Source organism: Stylophora pistillata, chromosome 2 (genome assembly GCF_964205215.1).
Source record: "Stylophora pistillata chromosome 2, jaStyPist1.2, whole genome shotgun sequence".
NCBI classification, from domain to species: domain Eukaryota; kingdom Metazoa; phylum Cnidaria; class Anthozoa; order Scleractinia; family Pocilloporidae; genus Stylophora; species Stylophora pistillata.
In genome coordinates this window covers 42,874,970-42,897,377 of record NC_142520.1, presented here as the reverse complement: position 1 = coordinate 42,897,377, position 22,408 = coordinate 42,874,970, and the positions used below count along the sequence as shown (strand labels likewise).

General features: G+C 39.7%; 1 pseudogene; it reads right to left on the bottom strand.

Moving 5' to 3' along the window:
• Positions 1-17,237: 17,237 nt before the first annotated feature.
• On the bottom strand, positions 17,238-18,338 carry LOC148739632 (uncharacterized; annotated as a pseudogene).
• Between the last annotated feature and the right edge of the window lie 4,070 nt (positions 18,339-22,408).

The following is a 22,408-nucleotide window of genomic DNA, read 5'->3' as shown; positions in this document are numbered from 1 at the left end:
ATTCAACTGACAACTGATAAATGGCCGAAATTGTAACTGACAACTGACATTCGTACGCCCCCATCCAGACCCTCTTTGAACCCTTTAATCAGATAGAGGGGGTTCTTCAAAGAGCGAAAGGTGATTTTTCCCCAATCCAGGAGATTGTTTTTGCATTTTGCTCTCCCTTCTTTAAAGCTATCAGCTCTGCGAGGTTTTAAGTTTTGCCGGTTTTTGTAAATATTAGGGGTTCGAATGTTTAGTGCTCATTGTCGAAAACTCTCCTTGAGTACTGGCGTGTTCTTTTCATTCTCTAGATCTGTTGTGGCTCTGTTCTTATAAGATTCGGCATTTGGGTGGCAGACCCTGACATCAGGGAATGCCGATCGTTGCTGTTCGCAGAATCCACGTGCGTGAAGGCTCAATCTTGCGCCTTTTGCTTTGTCAGCTCCTCATTACAGCTGTTCACCAATGATGTCTTGAAATACGGGATCAACTTCAACATATCGCCTTATACCGTACTCAAGAGTTCAGCTGTCAGGTCTCTCGGATCATTATGTCTTTGTATGAAAAATCCTTCTCGTTTCCAAATCATGGCGTGGTCTAGCGTAAAAACCTCCCCACATACACCACGTGGGGGGAACATTTTGATAAATTGTCAGCATCAAGGAATTCCTGTTTAGTTAGGTTGAAGCCCAATTCTCGGGAGGAAGTACTGTCAGCCACACTACTGACCCTTCCTCGGCTGTCACGTCCAGCGGTCGAATCGCGCAGAATGCCGCGACACATCCGGGAACTTTTTAAGTCCATCGGCGGTCAATTTGAACAGTCCTCCGAGAAATAAGTGCGGAACAATGAGGAAAGTGGCTAGTAGCTACGGCAAACTATTCGCTGTAGCTATTTGGCAGCATATGGATTTTGTAGAAGTGGGTTTTATAAACAAATTTGTATCAAAACTTGTTTTCGCGAATCTGCTTTGAAAAACTGGCACTTGTAGATGCTCTTCAGTGTGGAAGCTGATCTTTAGGTTAATTAATCCGATGAACTCTTCGATTCGCGAAACCTCACAGTCAGCATATGGAGAGGTTACTCCTGTGTCTCATGAAAATTGCTATTCCGCCCGTTGATAAACTGGGCACTGTAAATACATGTCGCGGAAGACAGTAGCATTTTGAGCGGACTGGGATCGCAAGGATGTCCCTATCTAGCCGATTACACCTGTGTTCCGTAATCACAGGAATAAGAACCTGAGATATTGCGTCCCCCAGTGGCTCTACTAGATCCTGACTGTCGGGCAGTATTACTAGGAAGTAAGTCACCCATGTGGAAGCAGCATAGCGTGCTTCTGGCTGTATCTGAGGGAAATCTGCTAATGTAGCTACTTCGCTCACCCAATCAGAGACCTTTTCACTGACGTATTCCTCTGGACACTCTCGTGAGCCTATCGCCGCGCCCAAATGTTTTTTTCCCTTCCTTTTTTATGTTAATGTCCGTTTCCTTGAATACTCTCACATTTTCATTCTTGTGTGGCTTTGCGATAGTCCAGCAATTCCTATCGTTTGGAAGGTAGCTAAAATCTAAACCCAGGGTTCTCAGGTGCCCCACTATCTCTTGATTTTTGTAGCAGAGCCTGCCCCACCCGCATAAGCGAACCAGCATTGCTATGCTGTGGACGCCACCTGTACACTCGTGATCAGAGGCTGGATGCTAAGAGCATAAGGAGCTATAATGATCGGATCTGCGGTCCCTTCTGCTGACAGGATCTCTTTGCCGTCCGTAATAAGTTAATAGTAGTTACAATGTTTACTTCCATTTTTGATTGGCTTTGTAACTGGTCCTCTAAGCATCATTACGCGCATAAAATCTGACCTCGCCTCTTTTTAAAGTAGTTGTGCTGTTGATTCCGAGTGGCCTTGTCAACCCCGTACTAAATACGAACGAATGGCTAAATAGTACTGAACTAACTAAAGATTGCATGACATTTTGGTATCCTTGTTTTGCAAGTTAAACACCCTAAGTGCTACGAGCGAGCCTTTTTTACTTCCGCACCACAAAGATATAATAATAGTTAAATTAAGGAGTACTCCACTGTTTATTGACTTGACCCAGTTTCGATTTGTTTTATGGACTTTAGTGCTCGACCCTGTGAAATGTCGCTTCACTGTATGAATTACTTTCTCTGGTTTTTACTAGATTTTCTTTTCAACGAGCTATGACAGTTTTTGACCAAGGAAGTTTAACATGGGAAAATTTGTAAAAGGCAAGGTTTAGAAGCATTGTATTTGACAAGGAGAGTACAAAACAAAAAAAAAACACTACGAAAGGAAATTCTGGTCCATTAAAAGTTCATTGACAAATTTCCTTCAGAAGCATTCTTTGGTAATGTCCATGGCGAGCAAAATTGAAAGATATCTTTGTATATATGAGAATGACATGTAATGTTCAGCAGAAGTGAGGAGAAGGATGAAGATTAGGGGTAGGAGCCTGGGGTCCACAGGCGGCATGTGTCACTTTACCTTCCCTTCCCCCCCCCCCCCCCTTCTCCCCCTGCTTCCACCATTGTACTTGCAGGAGAAAAATAAAATCCCTGTCCACTTAAACAGAACCTTCCTACTTCGTAGCTGATTTTATTCGGAGCTAAGACATCGCTGCTCGTATTTACTGGTATTTATACCAATGCGCGATGGATTTCACGCGTTCCTTACACAGATATGACAAACTCTAAACTTACAGCGATCTCAGCTGGGTATTGTTACTGAAAATGCCTGGAGGTAATTTCTTCAACTGGTTATTATGCAACCACCTACCAAAAGTAATATAAAGGAGTGTTAATTAAATTGTGCTTGTCAACATAGTGCAGGAACTGTGGTTGCTCGAAAATGTTGAGTGTCTGATGTCTTTTTTTTTAAGGAGCTAAGATAGGATGCTCGCTTTTTTGTGTCTGTGTGTGTGTATTTGTAAAAGACTGAAGACAACTAAATGCTTTACACATGCCTATTCTCCCTTTTCCCATTACCCATTGTTGTAATACATAGGGCTTGACATTACTCACTAGTCCTCATTATAAGCCAGACGACATTCATTGCAGAGAGAGGGAGGGTAAGGTACCAGGACACAAAATGTCTCAATAGTTTTGTTTAAGTCTACTAATACAGTGTCTTCATTTGTACAAGCCCAAATCATCACACCATGTTTAAACTTCGCTGAGCAATGTTAGCTCGTTAAATATTTATTATTCCTAAAGAAATTCTTTGAAGGCTTAAAAATTAAAGAAACCCGACATGTTAGTCTTGTGGTCAGTCTAAAAGAAGGAGAGTGAACACCATTATCGCGAACAGAGAGCTTTACATTGAAGAGGATCTTACTTAAAGGTTTAATAATCTTTGGGGACATATGAAACAGCTCTATAAGATTTTAAAGAGCATTTCTGGACTCAAAATCGATTGCTTCCATTTTCCTCTATAACATTTTCTCGTCCATCATTACTGACATCTCTGAGAGGGGTGATTTCTTAATTATAGTTGTTTATTTCATGTGCGCATAGAACGTTCTCTCTTCGTCCTTCTCTATATGAGGCTGCATTTTATCCTTTCTTGCCTTTTTAAAATCTTACTACTGTCAACTGATAACTTGAACCTTCAAGAGACATTGAAAAAGGTTTGAGTTATCTATTAAAATAAATGGACTGGAATTAAGGAAACTTTGTTTGCTGTTTTTAGTGTTCATGCAGTATACTTAAAGCACCAAAAATTCGTTTTGCCAAGGACGCCAAGGCAAAAATCTGCAACGTACTATATGTAAAACCACCGAGGAGGATGTTTTAGTTTTCCTCCCTTACCTCAATTTACCATATTCTAAGGGCATCAGAACCCACATAATTTTCAGCGGTATTACACTGAGGGGTCTACGGAAAATACTAAAGAAATTCGCTCGAAAATTGCTGCTCTGATCTGCTGATATTCCCGCCTACTCGGGAATATCGGGAGACCCGCCTACATCTGCTATCTACAAGTAAGTTTACTTTTGCTGGCTCTTGTTAACGTTTGATTAAAATTTACACAACCGCTTGACCATTTTCTCTTTGACTGTCGTCTTTTTAATTCAAAAGGCAAGTCGTTCCCTTCGTTCACTTCCAACAGGTTTTTTTTTCTTTGCTTATTTTCATCTGGGGATGAGCTATCTTTACTGAAACGCTTTCTTCACCTCGCTTTTCTGTTGATTGGCTTGCTCATATATTAAAATTCCATGAATTTCAATAATTCTTGGAGGAGCATCAACATGTACGTCTACATCCCTTAGTTGCTAGCTTCAATCTTCCAGTCTCGCATGAATGCACTGAAGATTCTTGGTTTGTCACATAGTGGCTAGAAACGTTGTGATGTTTCTCCAATCATGGCCTGCTTTTTATCTTCCGGCGTAACTAACGAACTCGTCTTTAGAATGGAGGACGATTAAATGAGACAACTAGATGTCCTTTCCTTCTGGAAGCAAAAATAGTTCTCTAGTTTTCTAGTGGCCATTCCCTTACCCGCCCCTCCCCCCCCCCCCCTTTCCTCCTTTCACACCTTCATGCTCCGAAGACTATATCGCGATTATTAATCATTAAAATTATTTTATGAAGATAAATAGTCACCAAGAGTATAAACTATATTCCCTCTGCGTGTAAGACAAAACAGAAGCTCAGCTGATGGGTCTATCAGGACTGATGTATCAAACAATACAAGTTTGCGACTTTGGCGACAAAGTCTAACTATTGTAAAGCTTTTATTGTTACAACTATCCATAAAATTATCTATTTATCTTTTCTTGTGTTTCTTTCCCAAAGTCAGTGGGATTAAAACTACGAAGAATACTCTGTACTTTTTGACTTACAGATATTCTAATTCCGATATTCTAAACAAAAATTTTAGTCTTGTGATCAGGCACAATCTGCATGCTCTATACTCAGTGGTGCATATTCTGTGATTTTGAACTCTCAGGTAGTAGATGAGTTAGGACAAGAGAAAATAATGGGATACTATTTTCACCTAGTAGGGAATAACATCAAATGAACTCGTCCACAACGGAATGAAAAGCTGTTTTGAATGAAGCTGATTCTATATTCTATTCCAAAGTATTTAAAAAATGTTATACCTATGCCTGAAGGTATACAACCACAAAACATCTTCAAAAAACTTCGTACACTTTTTTAATTTTGTAAAATCCTTGAAAGTCGTCAAGGGTGCATACTGACGTGATGTTTGTACGTACAGATGTTTACTATTTTAGCGATAAGCCCTCAAAAAAAGTGTTAGAAACCCTTGAAACCCAGAGATTGGTGATGAGATCTTTCTTAGTCAATGAAGAAAATATCTTATGATTAATTATGAGCCAATTGGAGAATCTATAAGTGACAAAAGTAGCTTAGGTTTTCTCTCTTTCTAAGAGGAATTTCAATGGGAAAACATGAACATAGTTTCACTTTTGTTGCTCATAATTAGTATCAACGTGTTATTAGTTGAAGCATATTCGTTATTTCAGTTAAACTCTCGACTCAGGAAACTAGCGGACGAAAATGTCTCCCGCCTCAGCCAACAAAAAAGGCACAGAGAATCGCTGTTTGCTGTTAGTATGGCAAGGTCTCTTCCACTGCCTCGTGTTGTATTGTTGTCGAATCTTGAGAGGAGATACGGAGATCTCGCGGGCGTTCAATCGGTTGCGGAAGGAGAACACATCTGCTATCTACACGTAAGTTTACTTTTTCTGGCTCTTGCCAACGTTTGATTAAAATTTACACAACACGCTTGGCCGCTTGCTCTTTGTCTCTCGTCTTTTTAATTCAAAAGGCAAGTCGCATATGAGATGTTGAATTCTCTAATTTTACTATATGAGTTTACCAAATTTGTTTCCTCACTCAACATTTTCCTAATTCAAGTCAATTCAATTCAATCAAGTTTATTGTCTTTACGTGAGGCACGGCTACCCAGATTGCCCGAGCCAGAGGCTCATGTATTAAAGATAAGACAGCAACCACCCATCCGACCCCAAGGGAGGACATCCACCACACAGTAATCTCGTGCGTGGGAAATTAACGTCTCCTACCCCTAACCCCGCAGGAGACGGGGCCTACGGTTTCTTCGTCCTTATCCGAGAAGACTAGAATATCTATCCAACTCTTGATATCATAGAAAGGTAGCAAATTCTCCTCTGTTATTTTAAGACCATGAGTATTGGTCCGGCCGCGTCTCGAATCCTCGACTTCTCGCACCACACATCCGGCACTCTAACCAATTGAGCCAACTGGGGAGGGCGGAAAGAGCGGAAGTCTATATTCCTTCTAACGGCCAAAACGCCATAAATGAAAATCCAGCGCTAAGTAATTTACACAGAGGAATCCAAATACTTCTGCAACTGACTGGATGCGTTTTGTGCTGAATTCACTAAAGACTCGTCTTGTAGCTGGTGTTGTTGAGATGTGATATGCTTAACGACGGGCGTTGTCACTTTGACTGACAAAGTGTACTTCAGACTTGGTTCCTTCGCTGAGGTTGCATTTGATCTTTTCTTGCCTTATTAAAATCCTACCAAATCGAACGTTGATCGCATTTCAATAACAAGAGAGCCGGTGGAGATTACATCATTAATTTTTAAAGATACCAAAGAAAGGCCAAACACACCTTAAAAATTTTCGTAATCTCACACCTGCGCTGTTATGGCTTTCCTCAAAGATGGAAATTCGTATAAAGCATCCGATTTATCGATAAAACTGTTTCAGTGCTGTCTAGTCATATCTTTTTATGAGAGAATATGCAATGATTTAAATCAATTTCGACTTATTAAGATGGTGATAGGATAGGATAGGATAGGTCCTAAAACATACCCGCTCACAAACTAATTTTGTTAGTTCTATGCTTTCTTTTCCGTGTTCCATGTGAATGCCGGAAAAAAAAAATTAATGAGTTACCCAACAATACATGTAAGGGTAATTGTGGTGTAACCTTGATAAGAGGCCAGATGACATTATATTTCATATAGGTACAATCACTAAAAACCGTTGCATAACTAGTATTTGTCTTGTTTGAAATAAATTGTGATATTATTGCAAAATTTCAAATTGCAACCTTCCTTCAAAAGTGATGATCACAACCTCTGCCAAAACGAGATCACGGTTTTTCTGGAGAAGAATGCAAGAGAGCTCTATTGAGAGCACCAAAGAAACAATACAAAATTATGCAATGTTGTATTTTTCCCATTTTTCTTTAAAATGCCTCGTAAGTGTGATTTATTGTATTTAGCCGGCATTCATAGTATTTGTAAGCTTTTTTTTTAATTATCCAATAGTTTCGCGTTGCACCAAATTTGTATTCCAAAAGCGTTGTGAACTTGATGTCATTTACATATTGTTTCTGCCATGGCCGAAGGAAGGTTTTGTTTCCCGAAAACAATCGAGAAAGAAGAACTTTGCGCAGAGAGAGCAGTACCGAGGTCTACCAGATATAGCAATAAGTGGGCAGTAGGCTTTTTTGAGGATTTGCAACGAGCGCGAAGTGTCCAGTTTCAAATACTCGAGTATGAAGCTGTTTCAGTTATCTTTAAATATGAAGATTAAGACGAAATGTAGCCAAAAATCGAACATTTTTAAAATATGGAGACAATCGCCGGAAAATCGACACGGCTCATATTCTCAAGTAAGGTAGGCGTTAGGGTGAAACAAAGCCCTACATACTTCGTCTGGCTGAATATCGATTTATTTTCGAGAAAATCGATAAAAGCTGAATTTCGCCCAAATGCCGCTTTTGAAGCTCAAAACTTCAGACGAATCTCGGAGCGTCGCGCCACGAATTGAAAACACTTGGATAAAAACTACGAAATCTTGACAAAAAAAAAACATCAATACATAATTTGACAGCAATTTGAACAATTCTTGATCATTTATTTACACAACGTATTTGAATTTATCCGACCTTCTTCAATGAAGATTAAAGATAGGTCAAAAGTAACCTGTTATTTAACTATGTGTTATACAAAATAATCGACTGAGAATCTGGCTTTTGTAAGGCAAAGTGTGGTTCTTTTCGATCTCCAAACGATTGTTTTGGGAAATGACTGAGTGCAATTTAATCAAATTTTAAAGTTGGATAAAATGAGATCATTTGACGATGCCGTCAGTTATTCGAAAATGTACACGTACACATTCACACGCAAACTCGATTGTTTCGCATTTTACATCCAATCTACAGCTTATTTAATATAACATCATCTTACCGTCCATATTGCTGTACCACAAAAGAGGATTGCAGTCCAGAAATTGTTGCATCGTTCTCATAATAGCGATATAACTTGGCAGGATAGTCAACACATCCTGATAATGATTGTTTACAAAGCGTATCTCAAGGTTTCTCTCTTTCCATTTCGTTGAAAAGGAGGCTGTAATTACTTCACGCAAGAGATTCTTGTTGAAATATCAGTCTTTAACTAAACCACGAACCAAATGTTAGCGAAATTTTGCTAGTTCAGAAACATGTTTCTCGTGTGCGGAATAACGCTAATTAATTCAAAATTAGGGTCCACTTGCAGAAACCGACAACTCTGCAAAATTTCAACTTTGGACCGTGAAGCACGTGGCTACAGGAACGAAGGTCGAGTGTTACATAAAGGAAACAGGAGCAAACACTTATTTAACTCCGATCCTTATTGAGTTGATATTTTTATTTTGTAAATTATTGTTTAGGTTGATAAAGCTCATTTTAGGACAAAAAGAACGAAAGATAAACCTAGATCGGTGATTAAAACCTCTACTTGCTACAATACTACTGTGTATGTTTTCAACTTCTCTGCACTCTAACCAAATTTACTTCTATTGACTGTATGCAATATTCAAAATGAGTTACAGTCAAACCTACCAAATGAAAATCAGAGGGGTGTTTTTATCGTTAATCGCTGAAACAACGCTTGGTGCTTACTTTGTGTAAGAAACCGATCCAGATGACAATTGCCTCGAGTAGTGGTAAGGATTTTAAATAATTTATAAGTATTTTTTAAAACGCTGAAAAATTGAATCGTATTTGTTTCCTCCTCCCTACTATTTTAATCTCTATTGATTGTTTGCTTAATTACAGAAATTACCTTGAAACTGGCATTTTCGTTTACTAATAAAACGAATTGCAGAGAAAAGATGTGAACTCTGCAACAACATTGCGCGTCGTTCTCCTCGTAAGGATATCTGCTGCTCGTTCAAAACTATAGTAAGAGTACACTGTGACCTCAACAGACGATCCAGAAAAACGGGAAACAGTAATTAGACCTCTTCTTGCCTGTTCAAGGCTGAATGAGAGCAACTCCGCTAGTCTCGGTTTTTCCGGGCTAAAAGACGAAGTTGACCTAGTTCTTAGCCGAGCAGCCATATTCTCTCCTCCTGCTTATCTACATTCCATTACAATTTATCCCTCGCTAAGTGCAAAACTTGGTGAACGAGAGGCTCTGGTTCGAGGCGCAGAGTTCCTTCTGATATATCAAACCATGCTCAATAATATATCGCCATATGATGCAGTGATTGGCTTTGGACTTCTATAAGAAGTAGTCATTCACTTCTTAAATTCATTATCTTGGATGGAAAGATTAAGGAGAAAGGCACAACATGGGCTTCTTTACTTTCTTTTTTCTGGTTAAATCTAGATGTCAATCTTTTCCTGATGGGCGTGAACGTTCTGGTCTGACCAGACAACAGGCTTATGTTAAATGTTTCATTACGCATCAGCCATGCTCTATAATATTTCGCCATATAATGCATTGATGGCTTTGGACCTCACCATATTTGAGGGGGATAGATCACTACTTGGCTACCTCCTTGGGCTAGAATACTAAATAACTAGCGAGTTGAGTTGATTTTTCAAAGCCTCTTTTTCCAAAATGTAAATATTGATGGAGGTATACCGACTCGGACCCGAGCTTGGTGCAATGATTACTCGAAGCGTTTCTTGAGTCCCGAGATACGCAGAAATGGTTTTATTTCCAGATGTGAGCTTTTTTCAGACCGCTGCCGGGAAAAGGTGGTTGTGGAAAATGTGAACGTGCTACCTGGGTCGTAGTCTTACTACCGGCACGTATAACTTAACAAGGCAGAGTAGCCTGTGGAGGAAAAGTAGTATAAATATAAAGCTGTTGAACGTTGGCTTTTACGAAGATGTCAGCGAAAGTTGTGGTTTTCCAGGTTTGACCCCTATGAAACTTCCTTTAAATAAACAAATATTCAAATATCTAATGGGCTATGCCCTTTGCAGATCTTTCCCTCTCTTTTTTTGTCCTAAAATGTGCTTTATCCCCCGAAGTACCATGAAAATTCAATTATGATACATTAAATTATGGTCGGAGTTAGATAATTGTTTGCTCCTGTTTCGGATATGTAACACACGACCTCAGTTCCTGTAGCCACGAGCTTCATAGTCCAATGTTTTATTTTTGCGTTTTATTTCAGTAGACTTTATTTTGAATTAATTAGCGTTATTCTGCACGTGAGAAACATGTTTCTAAACTAGCAACGTTCCGCTTACATTTGGTTCACGGTTCGGTTGTAGACTTATATTTAAACAAAGATCTCTTACGCGAGGTATTTCAACGAAATGGAAACAGAGAAACCTTGAGATACGCTTTGTAAACAATCATTATCAGGATGTATTGACTACTTTGCCAAGTTATATCGCTATTATGGGAGCGATGCAACAATTTCAGGACTCTAATCCCCTTTTGTAGTACCGCAATATGGACGGTAAGATGATTTTATATTAAATAAGCTGTAGATTGGATGCAAAATGCGAAACAATCGAGTTTTCGTGTGAATGTGTAGATTTTCGAATAACTGACGGCATCGTCAAATCAGCTCATTTTATCAAAATTTAAAATTTGATTAAATTTCACTGAGTCATTTCCCCAAAAAATACTTTGGAGATCGAAAAGAACAACACTTCGCCTTACAAAAGCCAGAATTTCTGTCGACTATTTTGTATAGCACATAGTTAAATAACAGGTTACTTATGACCTATTTTTAATCTTGTTAGAAGAAGGTCGGTTAAATTCAATTACGTTGTGTAAATAAATGATCAAGAATTGCTCAAACTGCTGTCAGCATATGTATTGAAGTTATTTTTCAAGATTTGGTAGTTTTTATCGGTCCAAGTGTTTTCAATTCGTGGCGTGGCGCTCCGAGATTTGTCTGAAATTTTGAGCTTCAAAAGCGGCATTTGGTCGAAATTCAGTTATTATCGATTTTCTGGAAAATAAATCGATATTGAGCCAAACGAAGTATGCAGTGCTTTGATTCACCATAACGTCTAACTAACTTGAGAATATGAGCCGAATCGATTTTTCGGCTATTGCCACCAAATTTTTGACCATTGGTAACATTCGCTCTTAAGGACAATTTTATCACTAATGATGAAAACTTGACAAAACACCAGTTATTTTCAAACGGTGTTTACTTGAGTTTCAAAGTCATCCACCTGACCCGAATGGAGCGCTCTGGTTGGCTAATAAAGTTATGAATTATTAATGAGTTTGAGAAGTTTACTTCTTGTGCCTTTAATTCACGTCGAATATTCAGTAAAAAAAAGAACCGATTACTGCATTACAATATCCCCTGCTAAAGCTCTTTTTTTTTCGCGAGTTGAGAATTGAGTGCTAGGAGCTTGTACTTTGACTTTTATACCACAAATTTGTAAGAAGGGATAAATTAATTAGTATTGCATTGTACGCATTTCCGATTTATTGCACTGCGTTTGGAGATCAGTATTTTTCTATGGTTTGCTTGATTTTTGTTTTAATAAGCTGACAATACACTTTTTGAGCAAGGAAACTTTTAACGTAAAGACTCATTCAAGAAAACTAGGATGGGTCTACGGGGTCCGATATTCTACTCAAGCAAGTTTTCTTTGATAAATTACCGTTAAAACCTTTTCTTTGAAAGCGCATATAGCGAGCTAGGAGTCCAAGAGTGCATGTGAACTATCAATCCCCTTCACATGCCTTTCATTACATTTGCATTGGAAAATTTCAACCTCGTGGCTGTTTTTATTCGGTGATAGCAGATCGTTGCTCTGATCTGAGATATTCCCACCAGTACGATATGTATTTGACGCGTTCCTTACACAATTAAGACAGGTTCCCTCCTTACAGCCATCTCAGCAGGATATTGTTACTGAAAATACCTGATGGTAATTTCTTCAACTGATTGATAAATAATTCAATTTCATTTCATTTTTTGGAACGTACGAAATAGCTTAAAAGTCTTTACTTTTTCACTTACAGATATTCTAATTCGGCGTTGGTATTGAATATGTCTTTTGGAAAGTCCTCCAACTGGTTGTTGTCCAATAGCCTGTCAACACAGGACGACAGTTAGTATAAGTTAGGATAGGTCCTGAAGCATAACCGCTAACAGACTAAATCCGTTTAAGTTTCGATGTTTTCTTTTCGGTGTTCCATATAAGTGCCTAAAAAAGGTTAACGAGCTACCCAGCAATACATGTAAGGGGTAAATGTGGCGTAGCCCTCATAAAAGGCCAGATGACATTGATTGCAGGGGATGCTAGGGGTTGGTTACCGACAAATCCGGAGAGTGGGAAAATTTGAAATGATATTACAAAATGTCTCAGTAGTTTTATTTAAAATTATATACAGTGTGTTTATTTGAGCAGGCGCGAATGAAAACGCTACGTTCCAGTTTATATTGCCATGTAGGTATGTTCATGACATCAAATCAATAGTCTTTAAAAATAATTTGTTTAAGAGTTGAAAAGTAATGGTCAAAATAGAACCGGCATGTTCAATTTTGTCTTCTGATCAGGTTTAATGAAGCATATTTTGCTTGTATTATGGTTAGTGATATATGATCTGTGATTTCGAACTCTCACGCGGTGGACGGGTGAGGAAGCAGGAAAGTTATGACACATTATTTTGTCTTTGTGAGGAAGTTGTCCACAAGAGAATGAAGAGAATTGCTGGGTGTTCACAGCATTGCAAAGTCTCTGTAAGAGTACATCGAGTGCCTTGTATCGAGATTTCAAGAGGTCTTGGTCCCTTGATAACAGCTTCATCGGGCAAATAAAAGTTTTGGCCGGCAAATCAGTATAAGTGCATGCAAATGAGTATATTTCAGTGGTTATGTTCATTGATTCAAGCAAGGAATTTTTTGTTTTACCTACTTTTGTGGAAAGTTACTGACATTTTCCCTGTTATACAAATCTTTGTCTACACTCTTCACTTAAGTTTTTACAGTACGTTTGTATTCTGTAAGCTTGCGATTCATCCACTAAGATTTTGTTTTATTGCTAATAATATACATGAAAAAATTTCTCAGCTCTGATTGGTTAAGATGAATGCAGTTTTCAGTTAATTCAGTGCAGAAGAGAGTTAACTCGGTGCAAAGAAAGAAACAAACAAGACATTCTGATTGGTCAGAATGATTGGTCAATGTCAATATCAAGGTCAAGGTCAATGTCACTTGCAGGGTTTGAATAAATTATTTTTACACGTGATGCGCGCACTTTTCTTCTGCGTAGTAATGAGAAGCTACCTCGTATTTTTTCATGTATATTACTAATAGATAAACTTGTAAACTTGAAGTAATTTACACACTGTTTTTGCCATGGCCGAAGGAAGGTTTCGCTTCCCGAAAACAATCGAGGAAGAAGAACTTTGCGAAGAAAGAGCAATACCGAAGTCTACCAGATATAAAAATAAGTGGGCAGTAGGCATTTTTGAGGATTGGCAACGAGTGCAAAGTGTCAAGTTTCCAATAGTCGAAAGGTTGGTGGGGTTTTCAAAGAGTATAAAGCTGTTTGTGTTATCTATGAATTTTCAGATTAAGAACAATTTTATCACTAGTGATGAAAACGTGATGAAACACTAGTTATTTTCAACTGGTGTTTCCTTGAGTTTCAAAGTCATCCACCTGACGTGAATGGGGCGCTCTGGTTGGTTTATAACGTCATGAATTATTAATGAGCTTGAGAAGTTTACTTCTTGTCCTTTGAATTCACTTCGAACATTCAGTAAAAGAAGAACCGATTTTCTGCATGAAAATATCCTCTCCTAAAGCTCTTTTTTTTTCCGCGAGTTGAAGATTATTAGTGCTAAGTGCTAGTGCTTTGACTTTCATACCACAAATTTACATAAAGGGATAAATTAATTAGTACTGCACTCTACTCATTTTCGATTTATTGCACTGCGTTTGGAGATCAATGCATTTCTATGGTTCGCTTGATTTTTTTTGATAAGCTCTGTTCTGAGATATTCTCACCAGTGCGAGATGGATTTGACGCTTTCCTTACACAAGTAAAACAGGTTCCTTATTTACAGCCATATCAGCAGGATATTGTTACTGAAAATGCCTGCTGGTATTTTCTTCAAGTGATCGATTAATTATTCAATTTCATTTCATTTGTGGGAACGTACTAAACAGCTCTATGAAAATCTAAAGAACACTTCTGGACTTAAGAGCAACTCTCTGTAAAGACCGAGTGAGATTGAAAAAATGTGGCACAAAATCGGAAAAATGGACCCCTCGATATTTCGTCGAGAGATAACCTATAGTATGCTAAGAATCGCGATATAAGTCTTAGGTTCTAGAGTTTTAACATTTTTGAGAAAATTACGAAAAACCGTGGAACACCCGGGAAGCCGAAAAATCAGAAAAATGAGATCAAATTTCATGATCAGATATCGAACTCGCGTGCAGGCGCATAGCAAATTATGGTTTTTCTTAATTTATGATTTTATTAAGGAGGGATTGCTAAGCTGCTTTCATGATATTTTAGACTTACAATAGTAATTCCGAATTCATGGAGAGCAAGCGAAGAGAACCGAAATTTCTAGACTCTGAAAATCAAAAATTCCATACCGTTTTCAAACATCTTAAAACATACTCGGTATTTGTAGAATTCTTTCAAAATTAAATTCTAGCGAGTACAAGAGCTGTTTTTGAGCGTGATATCATTTTTTTCTTGGCAAAAGTTATTTCTGAGGCGAGCGGCCCCATGCAAGTTCACCCAATTTTACCTTTCGAAAAGATTTTGTTTCACCGGGAAATATAAACAATTCGACTAGCCTTAGCTCGCTTTCTGAGCAAACCATTGGAAAACTCAGCCATTTCCCATTAAAACTGGCCCAGTAAATCTGAGATAATACTTCGATGACAGCTTACCTTCCAAATGGGTGTTTGAAGGCAAATAATTTTTACGTTCTCGGTTAATTTTTCCATTGCTTTGTTGCCACGCCTCACTGATAATTTAGGGTCATATCTTAATATCAAGTTTGTATGCCGGTTCCAGGCTAGCTTGTGCAACACTTTTCCGGAAAATCAATCCAGAAGTTACAATATCTACCTCTCAGAGAGCAAACTCTTGATATTCGTTCAGTTTCTTGTATAATAAAAAAATTAATAAGCGCAAGACGTAAATGTCGGTCTAGTGAGCCTATCTAAAGCAACCTTTCCTTCGTCACTTCCAGACCAGGGTGATTAATTTTTTTCTGACGGGGAGGGGGAAAGAAGCTTTCCGATGCAATGTTGCACGCAATGTATTTAACGGTTTATTATTATGCCTTTGCAACAATTTAATTGAGATTCTTCCATCATTATATAAAGACACACAAGATTTTTTCATTTCTTTTCTGAATATTTAAACAGCAATTCACTCAACTGCTTTCGCTCAAAATACGTTTTTCTTTCAAGTTAAAGAGGGACAACTTCTCGTTTTTCTCCTTAGCGCACTCAGCTATTGCTCAACTCAGTGGGTAGTAGAAAATAGCTTAGAATTCGTAACCACACCCTATTCAGTCCCCCTAGTCCCCTACCTCACCTTTGTGATAACTTTGAATTTAAAGTGAGTGAAAACAAAATGTACTTGGGGTAAAGGATAGTCTCCCTCGCAGCCGTTTTTAGTCTCGTCACGCAGCGCTCCTCCCCACAAACGGCCATTTGTGGGGAGGAGCGTTGCGTGACGAGACTAAAAACGGCTGCGAGGGAGAATAGGTAAAGGACGGCCCATTCCAATTTTTTTTAAAGGGGTGCGGAGGGGGGGGGGGTTGGACTGGAAGATTTTGAAAACAAAAATGCGCGGGCGCAAGCCGGAAAACGAATTTCCTGCTGGGCGCAAACTTATAGAGATTCCCTGCAGCATCTTAGTGACATGAATTTAAGAGGAAAGTCCATATGACGGTGCTCCCACGACTGACATATGCTTAGATTAGCGTTTGGCGTGGTATTTTGGGTCGTGATACTGAAGAACATATCCCTATGATAACCCTCCTCTCATTCCCCACCCCACCCTTGTGCTAACTTTGGGCTTTACCTATCCGCTTTCCATCGAAATTTTTGACAGTACTCCTCAATTTTGTCTGCATAGGGTTCTTTACGTTTGATGGTTACATCAACAGCAATATCAAGCCCGGCGCAAATGTCTTTTAGTTTTGCAACCGATAACTTGGTCGTGTTGAGTTCCCTCCTGAGGTTATTTCGCATATATTATAACTATCACACGATAGGATGTCCTGGCAAAAGTTCCCGAAAAGCTTCATTCGTCAATTCTTCGACAATTGCCTCCTGGGTAGCACATTCAATCTCCTTTTCAATATCATCATCGTGAAACAGAGACTTCTTTGCCGCAAGTCTGGAGAAGAACCTAGCGACCTGAGATGCAATCAGAAACTCTTTACTACTGAACATCCGTTTCCCTTGCGAGTCCACGGCAGACATCATAGAACGCGCAATTAATGCCGGATTACTTTTTCGTCCTGATCACTCACCTTGTTGAAATTTCTCAGTCAGGTAGTTCTTTTGCTTGTGCGTAAATCTTTATTTACGGGAAGTACTTGACTTGACCGCCCAGCCCTTTGGTGGCATGTCGTAAGAAGATGGCGGCTCTGCAACTGCGCCCAGCTCGGGAACAGCTGCGCATTGCCCCTGAAGCCTTTGAAAATATCCAACAGCAGCTCTATCCAGTACAGTATATCGCTCAAAAGCTCGTTGGTGTTTGTCCACAGTCTAAATGCCGCTGCTTTGATGAATATCTCACAAATGTTTTGACACAACCCTCCTCAGGACAGCTGAAGGTCGCCGCGTTATTGTCTTCCTCTTCGATATGCATTGGTGTATCTGGATCTCGAACTGATGCTTTTATGCACCTCTCCTTGAAAGAAGTAAATGTGCTTGAGTAAGAGCGAGTAACTCCGGTAAGGGTCCGTAGGTCAGATGGGGATGGGCAATGCAATTTGTCTGTAGGGATGAGTTTACCATCGCCGATACCATACGCCCTCCAAACTAGTAGCCCCTCTTCCTTGTACTCGACATTACTGAGCTGACTAATACCCTTTATATTTGAAGATAGCACCGTCGGGACTTGGAAAGTCTCACACAATGCTACGTTAACACGAGGAACTCCACCAGAAGAGATTATCGCGTCTCTCATCTGCTCAGGCGTCTCGATATCATTTCTAGCGTTAAGATAAATCCTCGTGTGTGACTTTATAGTCGCAGCCTTCCGATCACATGCCGACTTGCCTCTTTGTAGATCAGAAAAATCTAAACGCCTGATCTTGACACCTTCATGGCCAAGAGCTGCTGCACAGACGAGAGTGACTCCGCAGTGGTAGCAGCCGGCATTATCCTGCCGATAACAGCCGGTCTTGAACGCACAAGACAAAGATTTAGGGCGAGAGACATAGAGAGGTATAGGGGTATCTGCCCAGCGCGGATCACACTCACCTTAAAGTCGCTTTTAAGGTACCGTTTGCTTGCGAGGAGATTATTTTCCTGCTGTTTCGCCCATCCCATGCCTGGCCCTACATCCCCAAGGGTTTCAACAACATCACACAGATCGTCAAATGCTTCCGCACCTACTGCACTAACATAATCGAGACCTTGAACCGATGTCCGAACAGACGCAGCACACTTGCTCAAGATACGCAAAAGGGTAGCGCGGCTTAGTGGCGTGAACCCAGACTTCTGGCAGTAAGTCATATACTGGATCACTATTTGCTCTGGGATAATCATCCGTATGACGTTTGGAATCTTGATAGTCTCTTTCGTCGATAACATGATTGTTCTTTCGCCAAAAGGCAAATCTTGGATAATACGAGCGAGGACTAGTGATGAACGCTATGAAGTGGTCGATTTGAGCAGTGGATACTCTCATCTTTGGCGTCGGAACTGTTAGCACTAGTTCTCCCCTTCCATATACTAAGCAGTGGCGTCTGGCCTCAGTAAAACAACACTGAAATAAATAGGGTATCCAGTGTCAAAGCTGATTCTTATCAGCCATAATGGACAGGATTTGCCGACGCGTCTTCCGGCAGTCGGCTGCACGGTAGTACTCGGTGAGTGGGCTCATCATGGTTTCATCGACTGAACTGCCTATGGCTTCCTCTCCGTTACATTGTAAGGTTCTTTGTATGACACCAGAGGAATAGACTTCCTTGAAGAGAGAACCACTATCACTTGGAGCTATGTCTTGTAGAAGTGTAGATAGACCTCGATCTGCCTTCCGCAAGTGATAGCGTCGCATTCTTTCACTCGCTTCTTCCCAAGGCCGTTGTAGCCGAGAACGAATGGGACTGATTTCTCGAGTGCACAAATAGTCATTGAGTGGTTCAGTGGTCTTGGACTTTGGTTCGCGCTTTGTTGTAGCTGGTGCGCTGTCATAGGAGATTTCCTCAAAGGAGGACGAGTCGACGCTAGGTGGGAAATAGAAGCTTTCTCCTTGGGTGGCTGGGGTACTGTGTTCAGGATGAGTTAAGAGTCGTCTCCTCAAACTAGAACAGCAACGTCAACTGTTATATTGCGCACGGTTAATGAGGCTTTTCCATGTTAACATATAGAAAACAAGGCGTGGCATAAATGATTGAAGATCTTTAGAAACAACAATAACGATAGCGTCGCTAAGTATAATCAGGTAGTCTGGTTAAAAAAAGAGCGATGCAGAATAAGAGTTGTGTGGTGACTTAATGAAATTCAGGCTTTGATCCTGTATAAATATAAAATCAATGGTATGTGCGAGACTCCCAAAATAGCTAGTACTTACCAAAAGAAAGCTCATGAATACTCTTTGAAATGGCAAGAAGTTGTGGGTCTTGGCAACGCGCCAAACCCCTTCTCCACCCAATGCCCAGCGAAGAACGATAAGCGGGACAAATATCCATTTCAGAAATGTTGGAAGGGAAAACTGAAAATTGAAGACCTTGCTAGAATCAGTTCCACCTCAGTGTCTACGCCGCTGCCGGTCCTCAGCCCAAGAGAGCTTTTGTGGCGGTGATACATCCGTGTTACAAGTTAGCAAGGGAACTAAATCTTGGACTTTAGTGCTTCGAGGGTCTTGACCGCATTGGCCACCAACTAGCCGCTGAAACGAGCAATTTCTTTCCATTTTCCAATTCTTTAACCGATGACACAGAGCAAATGACTCAATTTCGGCAGAATTAAACACATCCATCCTAATTACTCGGGATGCCGAATTGTAAGTAATGTTTAATTTTAATGTTTTTTTTGGACAAAGCGAGCGCTCAAGTTATACAATACACTTTAACAGACCTAAACTCACTTTCCTGCACATATCTTTGTAAAGTCATAAAGATTTTAATCCAGTGGAGTTTGTCCGCGTAATAAGGTTTGCTGAATTTAAGTAACAGTTGAGAGCCCCCCACGTGCTAGCTTCGCTTATCGAGCAAGCGATCGACAAGGTCGATTTTAAAACATAACAGTTCAAACCCTGTGAGAATTCTATATTTAGAACTTTTTGAGAGGTAAACAAAGCGTTTGCCATAGACCTATTTGCGTTTGGTAATCATCTGTTTTAAACTTAGATCTCTCTAGATGGCAACCCTCAAAACAGTTTCACGTGCTCTATGGTCGTACGAAAAGAAACATGTCTTGTGCGAACCAAAAAGCAAATAATTTTCAGTTTCCAAAGGGACAGTTTTCGAAGAATCATATAAAAGCGTGCGTCTACTTCTGCATCGAAAAGTATCTTGTTGAACACAATTCCTAAAAAGTTAGATACACCACGAACAGGACCTACTTGCGTGTCCACCTGCCATGGGCAAATTGGTAAATATAATTAATACAAGTTACAAAGTCTCACTTTGCGGCCAGTAACTTTTTCAGATATTCACTACTATTCCCTTCCATCTAGCTTTGGAAAATCATTAGCAATGGACCTGCCCAGGCGTTTGAATTTTGAAGTTAAAACTAGATAGGATTTCTAGTTTGTTGCACAGTCACTAGAAAATGGGAAAAGTAAATGTGTTGCGTGTATATACCGATTCAGAGTATTGGATACAAAGAACTCTCCTTCAAAATAGGCTTGTGGTAACAAAAAAACAGAAGCCAAGACGAAAACATTGTATGCAAAAGCAAGACAAAAATATCCATGCGGACGTATTTGCAGTACGTGATCACTTAGATGTAAAGATTGCGTGACATCGATCTGGGTCTATTCTTCAGTTCAATTAGTTCCTTCACTTCTTGCCTCTTTTCATTAGAAACATTCAATACAAAACTCAATAGATACCCAGAAGAGGCAGGAAAATTAGCGAAGAACATCAAAGTTATTTGCCTTCAAACACCCATTTGGAAGGTAAGCTGTCATCGAAGTATTATCTCAGGTTTACTGGGCAGTTTTAATGGGAAATGGCTGGGTTCTTCAATGGTTTGCCCAGAAAGCGAGCTAAGGCTAGTCGAATTGTTTATATTTACTGGTGAAACAAAGTCTCTTCGAAAGGTCAAACTGGGTGAAATTGCATGGGGCCGCTCGCCTCAGAAATAACTTTTGCCAAGAAAAAAATGATATCACCTTCAAAAACAGCTCTTGTACCTGCTATAATTTTATTTTGAAAGAATTCTACATAATACCGAGTATGTTTTGAGATGTTTGAAAACAGTATGCAATTTTTGATTTTCAGAGTCTAGAAATTTCGGTTCTCTTCGCTTGCTCTCCATGAATTCGGGATTACTATTGTAAGTCTAAAATATCATCAAGGCAGCTTAGCAATACCTCCTTAATAAAATTATAAACTAAGGAAAACCATAAATTGTTATGCGCCTTCACGCGAGTTCGATTATCTGATCATGAAATTTAACCTTATTTCTGTGATTTTTTGGCTTTACGGGTGGTGGACGGTTTTTCGTAATTTTCTCAAAAACGTAGAAACTCTAGAACCTTAAACTTACATCACGATTCTTAGCATACTACAGGTTATCTCTGGATGAATTATCGAGGGGTCCATTTTTCCGACCTTGTGCCGCCCCTCACACGGTGGTTAGGTAGAGTGACTCTTAAAACCTAAAATCTCAAATTTCACGATCGAATCGCTAACTAGTACTCTGTGAAAATAAGCATTCCTTGCATCGCCGGGGACTCTCTTCGCTGCCTTTGAACCCTTTAATCAGATAAGGGCGGTTCTTCGAAGAGCAAAAGATGTTTTTTTCCCCCAATCCAAGATATTGTTTTTGCATTTTGCTCTTCCTTCTTAAAAGCTATCAGTTCCGCGAGGCTAACTTCGCCGGTTGTGGTAAATATTAGGGGTATGAATGTTTAGCGCTCAATGTCCAGAACTCTCCTTGAGTACTGGCTGTTCTTTTCATTCTGATGTATTCTGTAGATCTGTTGTCGCTCTATGTTCTTATAGGATTCGGCATTTGAGGGGCAGACCCTGACATCAGGGAATGCCGATCGTTGTTGTTCACAGAATCCACGTGTGTGAAAGTTCAATCTTGCGCCTTTTGCTTTGTCAGCTCCTATTTTCAGCTGTTCACCACTGATGTCTCGAAGAGTAGCTTATAAAAACTAATTCCTCCGAGATAAAAATAACAAGTAACAAAAGAAATCGACATAATATACAATTAAATTATAAAATACAATCCTATGCAATACTTATTAACGGCTAAAATGAAATAAATAGATTCACTGAATATCTAAAAATATAATATGTTCCGTTATCACAGGAATAAGCCGCTGATATATTGCATTCTTCAGTGTCTCTAATAGATCCTGGCTGTCCGGCAGTATTCCTAGGAAGATGTGGAAGCGGCATGCTTGTCGCTGTGTCTGAGGGAAATCTATCAACTGAGCTACTTCGCTGACCCAATCAGACACTCTTCCACTGGTGTATTCCTATAGACACTCTCAAGAGCCTGTCGCCACGCCCAAATGTTTCTTACCTTCCCTTTCTAGGTTAATGTTCGTCTCCTTGAATACTCTTTCACATTTTCGTTCTTGTGTAGCTTTGCGATAGTCCAGCAGTTTATGTCGTTTGGAAAGTTGCCAAAATCTAGACCCAGCGTACTCAGCATGCCCCACTATATCTTGATTTCTGTAGTAGAGACTGCCCCACCCGCATCATCGGCGAACCAGCATTGCTTTACTATGGACGCCACCTGTAGACTCGTGATCACAGGCTGGATGCT